This window comes from Herpailurus yagouaroundi, unplaced genomic scaffold (genome assembly GCF_014898765.1).
Source record: "Herpailurus yagouaroundi ecotype Mexico unplaced genomic scaffold, PumYag 139, whole genome shotgun sequence".
NCBI lineage: Eukaryota > Metazoa > Chordata > Mammalia > Carnivora > Felidae > Herpailurus > Herpailurus yagouaroundi.
In genome coordinates this window covers 11,615,244-11,630,050 of record NW_024412394.1, presented here as the reverse complement: position 1 = coordinate 11,630,050, position 14,807 = coordinate 11,615,244, and the positions used below count along the sequence as shown (strand labels likewise).

The window sequence follows — 14,807 nt, the reverse complement described above, 5'->3', positions numbered from 1 at the left end:
TATTTGAAATCACTGTATTGCTGAATGTTGAGAAAAAACATAGAACACCTAAAAAACACGTGTGTTCTTTTTGAGAAATTGCACAATCATTCTTTCCTTAAGACTCTTTTTAGCTTAATTTCTTGTTTCTTGCATTGAGTGACATGGCAAATCTTGATTTGAGGGGAGGTAGCATATTTATTAGAAATGTCTGCTGCCATATATTCGTTTTAGTTTATTCTTAGTTCAGGAGACAATTACTGGCATAAGTGGGACAACACATTAGAACTCTTCTTTTCCTGTAGATACATTATTTGTGACATACTGGGCAATTTGAAAAGAATGTTTCTGTGGAAGGTTTAAGTATCTTCCTCTTGTGGGGGTATATTGGTAGCCTTCATAGAGGGTTAACGCTATGTGTGACGATTATTGTTCAGATACGTAGGCTGTTCATATGCTCGATAAACATAACTAGACAGCACTGAGAACGTTTAGGTCATAGGTTCTCAAACCTTTTGGTGTGAGGTTCCTTTTACACTCTTAGTTGTTGAAGACCTTAAGCAGCATTTGTTTATGTGGGTTTTAATCCGTTAATATTTATTGCCCAGAGTTTAAAACTGAGGAATAAAAAATTAGTAATTTACTTGCAAAATAGTATACCTATTACATGTTAACATAAATAGCATATCCCCTATGAAAATGATTATATTCTTAAACCAGAAATTGATAACATATTTTGTTAGATAAGATGAGAATAAACTTAGTATATTAATTTAAGGGTTGTATGAGGTGAACCTGGGTTTCAAATTATGGAAAATGTTAAGGGTTTTATGCTGGTATAATTTTTATATGATAAGCATTCTCATTTTAGTTTTGTAGATTTACATTAAGAATGTTTTATATTGCATTCTGTTAATTATGTTTCAGAATATCAAATGTGCTTTAGAAGGTTTACAGTAAAGTGAAGAAATTCATTTTCTTGTAGACCTGGTTCATTGATTTACTTTGTGTTTTTAAAAGCTTTTTAATTTCAAACTCATAAGAGAGTAGGATAATGAACTCCATGCATCCATCATCCAATTTTAACAATAATTGTGTTTTGCTAGTCCTACTTAACCTTTCTCCCTACTGTCTACTTTTCATTCGTACAGTATTTCAAAGCAATTCCCAGACATCATATTTTAAAGTTGGCGGTATTTATTAAAACAATATATTTGTTGTAAATAAAAAATAAGATCTGTAGCATAGGTCAGCACACTATGGTCATGGGCCCATGGACTGGCTGCCTGCTTTTGAAAAGAAGATTTTATTGGACCACATCCATACTCATTTGCTATCTGTCACTGATTTCATGCTATATGACAGAGTATTTGTGACAGAGACAATGTGGCCTGTAAAGCTGAAAATATTTACTGTATGGCTCTTTACAGAAAAGGTTTACCTGGTCTATAGAAACAGCTCTCTGTAAGAAAGCTGTATTTCCTTTTGTCATTTATACTTAGGAGAGGTTCTTCTTAGTGCATTTGATAGACTGCAGGCTACTTAAGAAAACAGAAAAAAATAAAAGCTAAATTCAGCACTTTCTTATTAAATACTTTTGCAAACATCTTCTCAACTAATGTGCTTAAGCTGGATTCAGAATGCAAAAGTTATTGTTGGCTACAGCTTTGGAAGAAATGTACATTTTCCTTCTATTTCAGACCTCTTAGAGAGACCATTCCTAATAGTTACATTCATCATTTATAGTCTGAAGTTATTTTTTTCCCCTTATGAATTGCTTCATAGAACACAAAAAAAGGGCCCAAATTGGGGGAAACTTTTCAAATTTACCAATGTTTTTTATTGGTGTAAGGTTTTTAGGCTTTTGATTATATAAGAATAAGTATACACTTATTATTGCTTATTTCACATGTGAAGTGCAGCCCTAAGTATTCATGTTTATTTTGTGTTATAAGAATTTCATTCTGTGAATCCTTACCCGCTTGTGTCCCCCCAACCCCCGCCAGTTCTGTTCAGCCTGTTTGTATTGTATTGCTGTTTTTAATTTATTTTTTAAAAATGTTTATTTGTTTTTGTGAGAGAGAGCGAGCGAGCAGGGGAGGTGAAGGGAGAGTGGGAGACAGAATCTGAAGCAGGCCCCAGGCTCTAAGCTGTTAGCACAGAGCCTGACGTGGGGCTTGAACCCACGGACAGTGAGATCATGTCCTGAGCCAAAGTCAGACGCTTAACTGACTGAGCCACCCAGGTGCCCCTGTATTGCTGTTTTTTAATCTTCTGCTGTCATTTCACCACTAATGAGCTGTTTTTCTCTTGGCTCCCTGCCCTCTAAATAAGCACCAGTATTGTGGTATCATTTCCAGGGGATAGTTGCACTGTGAAAGGTGTCTAATTGTGAAACACAAATGACATTGTCCTGATCAAATACAGAACTGGCAGCTGGTCTGTACTGTTAGCGCCTTGAGAGAATTGACCATATTTTAAGTTTGTGTTGTAACTACTACCAGTGAAGTATTCTTTAGGAAGTGTTCTACAGATTTTAAACTAAAGGACGAGCCATCAAAGAGTTGGTGGGTTGGGGATGACAAGCAGCTTTCCCTTACCGAGTGCATGTAACTAACTCAGCACATTTGCTGTATGTTTCTTATCACAGCTCTTTGAGTAATGTGTGCTGGGAGGGCCCAAGAGGCTTTTCATTTTTAAGTTACTGAACTCAAGTAGCCTGTAAATTACAAAGTGAAATCTTTTCTTTTTTTTTAAGAATTTTGTTTTCAACGTTTTTTATTTATTTTTGGGACAGAGAGAGACAGAGCATGAACGGGGGAGGGGCAGAGAGAGAGGGAGACACAGAATCGGAAACAGGCTCCAGGCTCTGAGCCATCAGCCCAGAGCCCGACGCGGGGCTCGAACCCACGGACCGCGAGATCGTGACCTGGCTGAAGTCGGACGCTTAACCGACTGCGCCACCCAGGCGCCCCAAAAGTGAAATCTTTTCAATCCACATTGCAGGTATTTTAACAAACTTCTTAAGAATTTTGATTAAGAGCACTTCAAGGAGTTTTCATTGGATATTTTCTTCTTTATTTTACTCATTTATATATTTCTTGCCTTGTTATATTGTACTTTGTCAGGTTTTTGACCTGGTGATGATGCCAGGTTTCACTGCTTGGTAGCATTTAGTGATTCTCATGCAACTAAATTAAAAAAAATAATGGTTTTGTGTTTACACGTTACTTACATTTTATAAGAATTCTTCCAAATGAAAGTTTCATCCATATTTAAAGTTCACAGATTGAAGAGAAAATTTTTTATTCAGGAGTGTTTTTTTATATATAATAAAATTCACTCTCTTAACTGTACAGTTGTGCAAGTTTTGCATTTTTAAAAACCAACATTTATTGGCCTCCTATCTGGTGGTACCTAAATGCCTTCAGAATAGTGCAGCAATAGAGAAGGGTTGTGGAGACACGTGACTGTCATGTGATAGGATGTGAGCAATTAATTTCATGGTAGTACAGGGGAGGGAGTGATGACCTTCTGAGGGTAAGCTTCCCGAAGTCTGTGCTTCTGACTGCTTCCTGGAGTGTCCTTTAAGTATTCTGTGAGCATCTCAAACTTAGTATGTCCCAAACTGCACTAGTACAGTAAGATTTGCTTCTTTTCCTGGGAATTTTTGGGGTATGTAGCAAAATCTGTTTATTCATTGCTGCATTAGACTAGGGCAGAGCTGTCTATGTAAAATGTTATCTTTTGGCTATTATTTAACATTATAAGTTTTGAGCTGTGAGAGAATTCTGTTCCCAGTTCTATCCTCATGCTAATCTGTCTTTAAAGAGACCTGATATGTAAACATAGGAATTAGTAATAGATGTTCATTAAACTCACACAGGGTTGCTTCAAATACTGAGTTTCCCTACTGTGTTTAAGTTTTTTAGGAAATTGGAGAAAAATTCTTAAAGGTAAACAGTGCTGACATTTATTACACCTTCAGGGATGCTTAATAATACTGATGATCATAGTGAATGCTTGTGTAGAGCATAATGTGTACCAGGCACTTCCTGAATGCTTCCATATACCATTTCGTTTCTTTCTTTCATTTTTTTTTTTAAATGTTTATTTTTGAGAGAGAGAGACAGCATGCGAGCAGGGCAGGGACAGAGAGAGAGGGAGACACAGATCTGAAGCAGGCTCCAGGCCCTGAGCCGTCAGCACAAAGCCCAGCGCGGAGCTGGAACTCACGAACTGCGAGATCATGACCTGAGCCGAAATCGTTCACTTAACCGACTGGGCCACCCAGCCCCACCCCCCCATCCCCCCCCCCCCCCCCCCCCCATTTAATTTAATCTTCACACAGCCCCATGAGGTGAATACTGTTACTCCCCTCTCACAGATTAGAGGAGGAAATGGAGACACAAAAGTTAGTAACTTGCAAAAAATTGCCATTATAATAAGTGGCAAAACCTGGTGTTTAAGCCTGGGAGTGTAACTCCATCAGAGTCTGTGCTTTGATGTATTATGCTAAACTACATTTCAGTCAATAGAACTTTGATTCTGATGTATGAAATTTAGTTTACAAATGAATGTTTATTAATTTATGTGTGAGTAGTGTACTGTAATGAAGTAATGACAAAGCTGAATTATTAGTATTAATTAGTGTTATTAGTAATGAGGTCTAATTTTTATAAGAAGTATTGGAATGTTATTTTCATATACTCATAGCATTTATTTCAGTTTCCTATACCTGACCACCAAATCGCTTTAAGCAAGGCCATGTCAGTAACGAAGAGGAAGTATAATTTTTCATTGAAATTGTATATTTATTACTTACATGCTCCTTATTGGATGCTCCTGTTTGTGATATGTCATAATTTTGGATATGGCTACGTGGTTGAATATTTAATGTAATATTTAACATAATGTGAATATTTAAATGTACCTTTTATATTTTATCACTATTAACTAATACTTTAATTCCTGATTCCTGGTAATTTAAATTACACTGAAATACGTGGATGAACTTATCCTTTTACTTTTTGTGGAATGCATCTATTTGGAATGTTTTAATATATACATTGGTTTATAGATACAACAATAATGAGGATTTTCAAATTATTTGAAATGAGTCACAATCTTTCCTTTTGAAAGTGAGAAAATGCTAAAGCCGATTGAGAACGCAAAAGCGCTGTGTAACTGAAAGTTGGTTATACTTATTTTCCTTTCAGAAATAAAAATAAGGAAATGTTTAAGTTGCTACATCCAATTGAGTGAAGTCCTTGCATTGAACAAGTGTGTCATCTTATAAATGGGACAAAATACAGTTTTGAATTTGTGCTGAAATACCTCTATCCATTATCTCATGAAAAGAAAGTTAGTAGGCCTGAGTTGAGGATAGTATGTGTGTCTCTAATTAGGGAGAAAAACGTGTTGCTCAGTCTTAGAAACGAATCCTTAAAATTCAGAGAAACAGTCATTTTGGTAATTTTATATTGAATATTCTTAGTAAGGTAGGGAAAAATAGGTAAAAAGTCATAGATTCGTCATTCTAAAATTGCAGTGTAGTTGCAAATTACGAGACTGGAGAATGGGAATACTGGTTCTGAGCTAGTTTGACAGTGAACCAGGACCTAGCAGATACACAGTTGTGTATAGACTTCACTTGTCTTTAGTGTGAGCATTCATGCATTCCACTGTGTTCCTAAGCACTTGCCTAGACTCTGAGCGTGTCATATGCATATATATATATATTTTTTTTTTTTTTTTAAATGCTTATTTACTTATTTTGAGAGAGAGAGAGCTCGAGCAGGGGAGAGGCAAAGAGAGGGAGAATCCCAAGCAGGCTCCATGCTGTCAGTGTAGAGCCTGACCCAGGGCTCCATCCGATGAACCATGAGATCATGACAAGCTGAAATCTAGTCAGACACCTAACTGACACTGCCACCCAGGTGCCCCCCCCCCCCTTTTTTAATGTTTATTTATTTTGAGAGAGAGAGCACGTGCGAGCTGGGGAGAGGTAGAGACAGAGAAAGAGGGGGAGAGGGAGAGCATCTAGCATATGATGTATTTACACTATTCTTTCTAAAACCTGAAAAGCTTCCAAATTTGAAGTACATTTCTCAGATAAGGGATTGTGGACTTGCATCTACTTCATAGGGTTTATTTGAAGATGAAATGAGATACTGAGTCAAAGCGCATAGTTCTTGTTCCTGACACATAGTACATACTCTCCTGTTAGTTGTTGCCATCATCTTATAAAAAATGTTATCAGCTGGGGCGTCTGGGTGGCTCAGTTGGTTGGGTGTCTGGCTTCGGCTCAGGTCATGAGTTCGAGGTTAGTGGGTTCAAACCCCACGTCGGGCTCTGTGCTGACAGCAGAGAGCCTGGAGCCTGCTTTGTTTTCTGTGTCTCCCTCTCTCTCTGCCCCTCCCCTGCTTGCATTTGGTCTCTGTCTCTCTCTCAAAAATAAACAAACATTAAAAAAACTTAAAAAAAGGGGCAGGCGCCTGGGTGGCTCAGTGGGTTAAGCGGCCGACTTCGCTCAGGTCATGATCTCAGGTTTGTGAGTTCGGGCTCCGTGTCAGGCTCTGTGCTGACAGCTCAGAGCCTGGAGCCTGCTTTAGATTCTGTGTCTCCCGCTTTCTCTGCTCCTCCCTGCTCATACTGTGTCTCAAAAATAAACACTAAAAAAACTTAAAAAAAAAACTCAAAAAAAAAAGGATCATCAACATATGATTAGGAAACTTATAAAAATGTAAGTGTAGGGGCAGATGTTTGCAGTTTTATGGGAATAATTTTTATAATCATAGAGAAAAATGATTTGTCTACATTATAGCCTGTTGTCCAGTAGAACTGTCTACGGTGATGGAAATTTCTATTTCTGTGCTCTCCAATATGATAGCCACTAAACACATGTGCCTACTGAATACATTAAATGAGTATATTTGACAACCTAAAAGAAATATGGAAAATACAAATTATACATGGACTACTACTTTTCTGGGATGCTTGCTTATATTTTTACCGAAATTGGGAAAATACATACTACATGTTATGACTTTTTTTTTTGATTTAATATTTACTTTTACGTGCTGTTGCCAGTTTTACTTTTTACTTCTTCCTCTTTTATTGTGGCTGTCATTGTCCCACAGTTCTTTAAAGATTTGGGGATATTAATTTTTGGTTACTTTGGCAGGTCAGATTTGATTGTGAAGTTTAATGTTACATTAATGTTCCGTTTTATAGAAAGTACGGATAATTAATACTGAAGTGTTAATTTCTTAAAAATGTTCCTTTGTGAATTTATATATTCTTTGTCTTACTGAAAATCCCACGACTATAACTCTGAACGTATTGTATTGTACTTGATTATCATGCCAATGTGCATTTAGCTAGATTTGCAGAATTACTGGTAGCTGCAAAGTTAGCATTATGTTATGAAGTATTAAGTCAAGTCACTTTTTTAACATGCTGAGATTTTGAAAACTTGTTATTTTTAAATGTACCAAATTCAAAATTAATCTTTAGGAACAGTAGTGGGTAGGGGCGCCTGGCTGGTTAAGGTGGTAGAGTGTACGACTCTTGATCTGGGAGTTGTGTGTTCAAGCCCCAGGCTGGGTGTAGAGATTACTTTAAAAACAAAAACAAAAATCTTAAAAATAGTAGCGGGTAAAAATGGATTCTTTAGTACAGCAAATATATCAGAAAGTGGTTAGTAATTTTGGATAGGAAATGAAAATTTGATATCTACTATCACGTATTGATTACGTCCTAACAATAAAGTCTGTTGATACAGGATGTAAATGATTCCTAAAATGAAAAAGATATAATTTCATATAAAATAATAATAGATTTTTAATATAAGGGAATGAATCTTTTTTAGTTGATAGTTTGTTGGGTCTAAGGTTTCATGACCATTTTTAAGTTGGCTGACACACAGCTCTGATTGATTCTCTAGGTGTGAGACTGATACATAGTTTTGCATTATATCCAAGGACATGAGAATTGATTTATTTTGTGATGTATTTTAACATGTTAACATATATATTAATACGTTTGTATATGTTTTTGATATACTAAGATACATCACAAAAATTTATATACTGGTATGAGTGTGCTACCTTTTGCAAATGTATATTTTTTGACATCACTGCATAGATATTTAGAAAATCTTAAAATATCATGCGCCTTTTTGAGAATACTATAGTCATTAGGTTTTCTGAGTGGCATAACCGTTTTTTTTTTCTGGGACAGAATATAGTTTACAAACCACTGTTCTAGGGAAGAGAAGTGAGAACCAACCCTTAATCTTTGACTGCTTTCTTCCTCTTTTTTTCTCATTGATTTCTCTGTCTTGAAAGAACAATATATTTTACCATGGCTGAACAGTGTTCGTAGCCGTTTGTGACTTTTCCCTATTCCTGTTTTACGTGGGTTAGGAATGTGTGTCTAATAGGGATAACAATGCACTGGTAATATATTTCTGCCAATTATGGGTTAAATTAAACTTTTTGGGCTGGTCTGGCAATCAGTTGATACTTACTTCTTCAACAAAAACAGCATTCTTTTTGTGTGGAAATACACTCAGTCAAACTTGGAGTACAACCCATTTCTAAGTCAAATGCTGTATTTTTTTATTCTGCCTCTTCCAACCTAGAATTTGGGTTTCATAATATCCTGTATATCTCTAATCCTTTGGAAGGATATGAACAGAGGTAATTATCTGTTTTTATTTATTTATTTTTTTTCAACGTTTATTTATTTTTGGGACAGAGAGAGACAGAGCATGAACGGGCGAGGGGCAGAGAGAGAGGGAGACACAGAATCGGAAACAGGCTCCAGGCTCTGAGCCATCAGCCCAGAGCCTGATGCGGGGCTCGAACTCACGGACCGCGAGATCGTGACCTGGCTGAAGTCGGACGCTTAACCGACTGCGCCACCCAGGCGCCCCTATCTGTTTTTAGTATACAGTAAAACTTATCTGGAATTTATAATATAATAAAATGTGAGTAATTTAAAGGGTAAATTAATATAAAGGACGATAATGCCACATCTGCGTGATTTACATAGCATGATACAGTGGAAAGGGTTGTAGATTTGCAGTCACGAGATCTTGGTTCACTTCTGTGTTGGTGGGTTTTATATATTAAGAACAAAATAACCTCCCTTACCCACCCCCGCCAAAAAAACCCTAAAACCCTAAAACCTAAACCCTAAAACCATGGAAATGTTATGGGTAGGAATTATTACATCTACCTTTTATTTAAAATGAAATGTCTTTTATATTTCCTTATTATAGAAGCAGTTCATGTTTTTTTCTGAAAAGAAAAGATATCAGGAGATATAGAAAGAACCTAAAGAACATTTTAAACTCACTAGGTTAAAGCACTGTTAATGCTTTGGTATTTATCTTTCTAGTTCCTTTCCAATGCATATAAAAACATAAACACCAAAAGCTCATATTGTAACTGCTATTGTATAACTTGGATTTTTACTTGTATAATACCATAAGCTCTTTCCATATTGATAAATATATTTAATGTCATTATCTTTATAGCTGCAGTGTGTATTTTTCTAATATTTCAGCATTACAGATAGAATTGTAATGAACTTTCATTATATACAGATATAGAGCTATTCCCCTCCTTTTTTCTCTTCTCCCCCACCCAGTGTTTTCTATCTCTGCACTGTGTGTGTGTGTGTGTGTGTGTGTGTGTGTATGCATGTGTGTATCTTTGAGCGTGTGACTGGATATTTTGTTAGGACTAATTCTTTTAAGGTTTTTGTTGACCTTCCATAAAGGCTTTAATGAAATGTAATTCTACCAATAGTGTATATAATATATACCTTACCAATATTGAGTAATGTGACATATATATATTTACATTTATTTATATGTAAATCAATATATAATTGAAGTAAATTCACAATATTGTTAGTTTCAGGTGTACAACATGATTTAATAATTCTGTATATTACTCAGTGCTCATCATGATAAGTGTAGACACCATCTATCACCATACAACGTTATTATAGTATTATTGGCCATAATCCCTATGATGTACTTCTCATCTCCATGAGTAATTTATTTTATAATTTGAAGTTTCTGTCTCTTAATCTGTTTATCTATTTGCCCATCGCTGAGTCCACTTCCCCTCTGGCAACCACCGGTTTCTCCTCTATATTTAAGAGTCAGTTGTTTTACTTATTCATCTGTTTTGTTTTTTAGATTCCACATATATGTGAAATCATACAGTCTTTGTCTGACTTATTTCACTTAATGTAGTACCTCTAGGTCTATCCGTCTTGTTGTAAATGGCAAGACCTCATTATTTTTTATGGCTGAGTAATAATCCATTGTATATATATACCACATCTTCTTTATCCATTCACCTGTTGGTGGACACTTGGGTTGCTTCCATACCTCAGCTATTGTGAGTAATGCTGCAGTAAACATAGGGGTGCCTGTATCTTTTCAAATTAGTGTTTTCATTTTCTTTGGGTAAATACCAAGTAGTAGAATTACGGATCATATAATATTTCTATTTTTAAGTTTTTGAAGAACCTCCATACTGTTTTCCAGTGGCTGCACCAATTTACATTCTTAGGAGCAAGGCATGAGGTTCCTTTTTCTCCATATCCTTGCCAAGACTTGCTGTTTCTTTTTGATGCAAGCCATTCTGACTGGTGTGAGGTTATCTCACTGGTTTTAATTTGCATTTCTCTGATGCTTAGTGATGTTGAACATCTCCTGTGTCTGTTGGCCATCTGTATGGATTCTTTGGAAAAATGTCTATTCAGGTCTTCTGCCTTTTTTTCCATCAGATTTTTGGTTTTTTGATGTTGAGTTGTGTCAGTTTTTGGTATATTTTGGATATGAATCCCTTATTGCATCTATTATTTGCAAATATCTTCTTCCATTCACTAGGTTGCCTTTTGTTCTATTGATGTTTTCCTTTGCTGTGCAAAAGCTTTTTATATACTGTTGTTGTCCTAATAGTTTGTTTTTGCCTTTTTTTCCTTTGTGGGAGGAGATGTATCTATAGATATGTTGCTAAGGCCAGTGTCTGAGAGATTACTACCCGTGTTTTCTTTTAGGAGTTTATGGTTTTAGGTCTCACATTTAATTTTTAATTCATTTTGAACTTATTTTTGTGTATGGTGTAAGAAAGTGGTCCAATTTATTTTGAATGTAGATGTCCCGTTTTCCCTGTACCATTTATTGAAAAGACTGTCTTTTCCCATTGTATATTCTTGCCTCTTTTGTCATAGATTAATTGACCATATAGATGTGGGTTTATCTCTGGACTCTCCATCCTGTTTCATTGGTGTATGTGTCTGTGTTTTTTGCTAGTACCATACTGTTTTGATTACTATAGCTTTGTAGTATAGTTGGAAATCTGGGCTTGTGATACCTCCAGCTTTGTTCTTTCTCAAGATTGCTTTGGGTATTTGATGTTTTTTGTGGTTTTATTTATATATGCTTACATTTATATATATTTTTATTCATATGTATTTTAAGTACATGTATTGTCATGAAAAAATTATTTCAGTTTAGTTTTTAATTGGTCATACATTCACACATTTAAAAATAGTCACAGTTACTCAGTGAAACGTTCTCCTGACATTGTTGCCTGTTTTTTACCCTCTGAGTTACAACTTCTTTCCTGTGTATTCTTCCAGTTTGTCCACGTATAAACACATATGAATATGTTCTTATTTTTCCTTTTTACACATGGAGTAACATGTTACAGACATTCTTTTGTATTTATTTAAAAAAAGTTTTGGGGTGCCTGGGTGGCTCAGTCAGTTAAGCATCCATCTCTTTCTTGGTTTTGTCTCAGGTCATGATCTCGCAGTTCATGAGTTTGAGCCCTGCATCAGGCTCTGCACTGACAGCACTGAACCTACATGGGATTCTCTCTCCCTGTCTCTCTACCCCTCCTCTGCTCTGTCTGTCTCTCAAAATAAATAAACTTATTTATTATTAAAAATCTATTACATTTTATATAATAATTTTAATATAAAATATTTAATATAAAAATAACAATGATTATTAAATAAAAATTTTTTTAAAAAAATGCATCAAGAGACCTCTGCATAGCAACATAAACAGAAGACAGAAAGAATGTGTTTAAGGTCTTCTAGTGTTTTGTAGTTGAGTTATCCTTTGATGAGCTCCAGAGCCTAAATAAACACAAGGGAGCCCTTTATTATTCAAAGGAAACTGAGGCAACCTCTAAATGTGTTACTTAACTCAGAAAAGGTAATAAGATCTTCATACTGATAAACAAAAAGAAGGAACAAAAACAATCTGTAATCCCTTACCAAGAGAGAGTCTTATACTTTGGTGTGTGTTTATGTGTCTGATATAATTTATTTAAGTTTTTAGTAATTTTTAGCTATTGCTGTGATTTTTGGTCCTCTTCCTTCGCTCCGCCCCCAACTTAATATACTGTGAATGGTTTCTTTGTTATTAGACAATTATTTTATTATATAGATATCTTTCATGCTATTAATCCCTTGTTATTGAACCATTTGATTATTTCCAGTTTTTCTACTTTTATTAAAAATAACGTAATAAGATCTTGATACCTATTACCTTAAAATCTGAGAAGAACTTTGGAATCTAAAAGCCTTTTTGATAGTAACTTCCTAATTTTTCTTCCAAGAAAATTGGACTGATTTATATTTCCATCAGCAGTTATGAGAATATCCCTCTCCATCTCTCTCTGATATTTAATAGTTGTGCTGTTTTACCGCTTTTCTTTGACTACTGAGTTTGAAAATATTTTAGCCATTTATATTTCTTTATTTGTGGGCAATTGTTCCTATTCTTAGCACAATTTTACTGGGTTCTTGTTTTTCCCTATTGTTTACTGAAGCTTTTAATATATTAAAGGCATTGGCCCTTTGTTGATCGTAGTATGGAAGTCTCTCCACCCTACTCCCCATCTTTTGGTTTCTTTAAGGTTTGTCTATAGTGAGTGATTTCTTTTCAATATGTAAGTTTTCATTTTTAATGTAGCTAAATCAGTCTTATACTTCTTTATTGCTTCTGCCTTTGACAGGAAGTCCTACCCTCAATTTTTGTACATATCTTCTGGTACTTATATTTCAGGTTTTTAATTTCTACAGTTTAATATTTTATCCATTATTTTGTTGTAGAGTGTCAAGGAAGGTTCTAAGTTAAAACAGTTTTTAGATTGGGTTGCCAGTGGTCTAACCACCATAAATTATATAAGCCTTCCTTTTCCCTCAATTGAAATGCTACCTTTATCAGATAATAAATTATTATTTTTGAGTTTTCTGCTTTGTTCTATTAAATTGTCTATTCCTTTGCCAGTACTACATTACTTTAGTTATTATAGCTTCTTAATATGTTTTAAAATTTGCTATTATAGTTCAGGGTCATCCGCATAACTTTTCCATTTAAAATATTTCTTGTCTCTTTTCCTATTTTTATTCTTCCAGATGAATTTTTAGGGATCATTTTATCAAGTTCCAAAACAAATTCTAAGTGCAAATTTTAAGCAGTTTCATTTTTCTTTTCTTTTTATGCTTTCTTGCTGTATACTCGGATTTCAGACATTGGTCTTTTGGTCTTTGCAGTTCATTTAACTTTTAAAGTTGATTAATGAAATAATTTTACATTTAGAACGTTTATTTGAAACAACACTGGATGGAAACTAATGAATGAGTTGGTTAACTAGTGTATGATTAGAGACTCCGAAGAACTTCTCCGTTTTCTTTAATATTTGTTTTTCTTGCTTGAATGTAGAATTGTGCTGTGCCTGCAATATGTAAAAATCAGCCAAACTATCCCCTCAATTTTAAATCATGCAGTTATTGTCTTAATTTTGAATGGTGAACATGAGGAAACAAAAGACTAGTTTAATTTTTTCATAGCTATGTAAAATTGTATTCCGACTAATGGAATTATTTATATATAAGGGTGTATATGCAATATAAGTTCTAGAGAGTAACTGTAGTTAATATATTTATTATGTAAATACATGAGCTAATTTAAGCCATCCATTGGATTTTATTTTGACCATATTAACGAACATATTTTATAGTAGATCTATGCACACTTATTACCGTATATAAACTGAATACTAGGTCCAATTTAATCTTTTTTAAACTGAAATTTCATTGTTAATATCATGTGTTGTAGTCCACTTGTAATGTAGTGATGCCCCAGGGCACCACAGAGCTACTTTGCTCCTATGATAAATGATCCTACTTTGCTACGCTGTTTGATTTTACATATTTTTATAGTGTTTTTTTTTTACGTTTTCTCTCTTCTTTGCAGCTACTAATTTTGTTGTTGTCAGTGTGCCCCACTTTGGCAGTGTTTCACTTCCCCCTTTTTTGAAAGCTGCTTCACCAGTCTACAAGAGACTAGCAGTCAAATTTATTAGATTTGTATTTAAAAGAAGAGTTCATAAACTCGGAAAGCCAGAGACACTCTTCTGAGAAAAATCATATGATCTTTGGTGCATAAACTTAGTATCAATTTTGAGAGCTGAGTTTACTTACTTCTTAGTTCTGGTTTTGGCTGTATTTTTAATAGCTGGAATTGTCAGATGGCAGGTCAAAGTTTATTTGTAAGTCCTATGTTTAGGCCTAGATCTGTTTTCCCAATGAAACCGTGTGAGGAATTTTAGTTAGATTGGTGGGTTAGTTCAGTACACACAACATTTTTTCTTTTACCCATAAAAAATGTCTAAAGCAATATTTTCATCTGTGCCTAATTATTATTCAAACCATTTTGAAGCAGTAGGCAAGACCACTGGCTGAGGTAGGTGAGGATGGGAAGTCGGGAAGCCGGAGGG

At 34.9% G+C, this 14,807-nt stretch overlaps 1 protein-coding gene and 1 long non-coding RNA gene across 3 annotated transcripts in view; one reads left to right on the top strand and one right to left on the bottom strand.

The window, feature by feature from the left end:
* SUPT3H (SPT3 homolog, SAGA and STAGA complex component) overlaps positions 1-14,807 on the top strand; it is a 535,592-nt gene that overhangs the window by 12,764 nt on the left and 508,021 nt on the right. The window lies entirely within an intron of this gene.
* The window catches only part of LOC121029530 (uncharacterized), a 54,720-nt gene that overhangs the window by 9,878 nt on the left and 30,035 nt on the right, over positions 1-14,807 (bottom strand). The gene's annotated exons all lie outside the window — the stretch shown is intronic.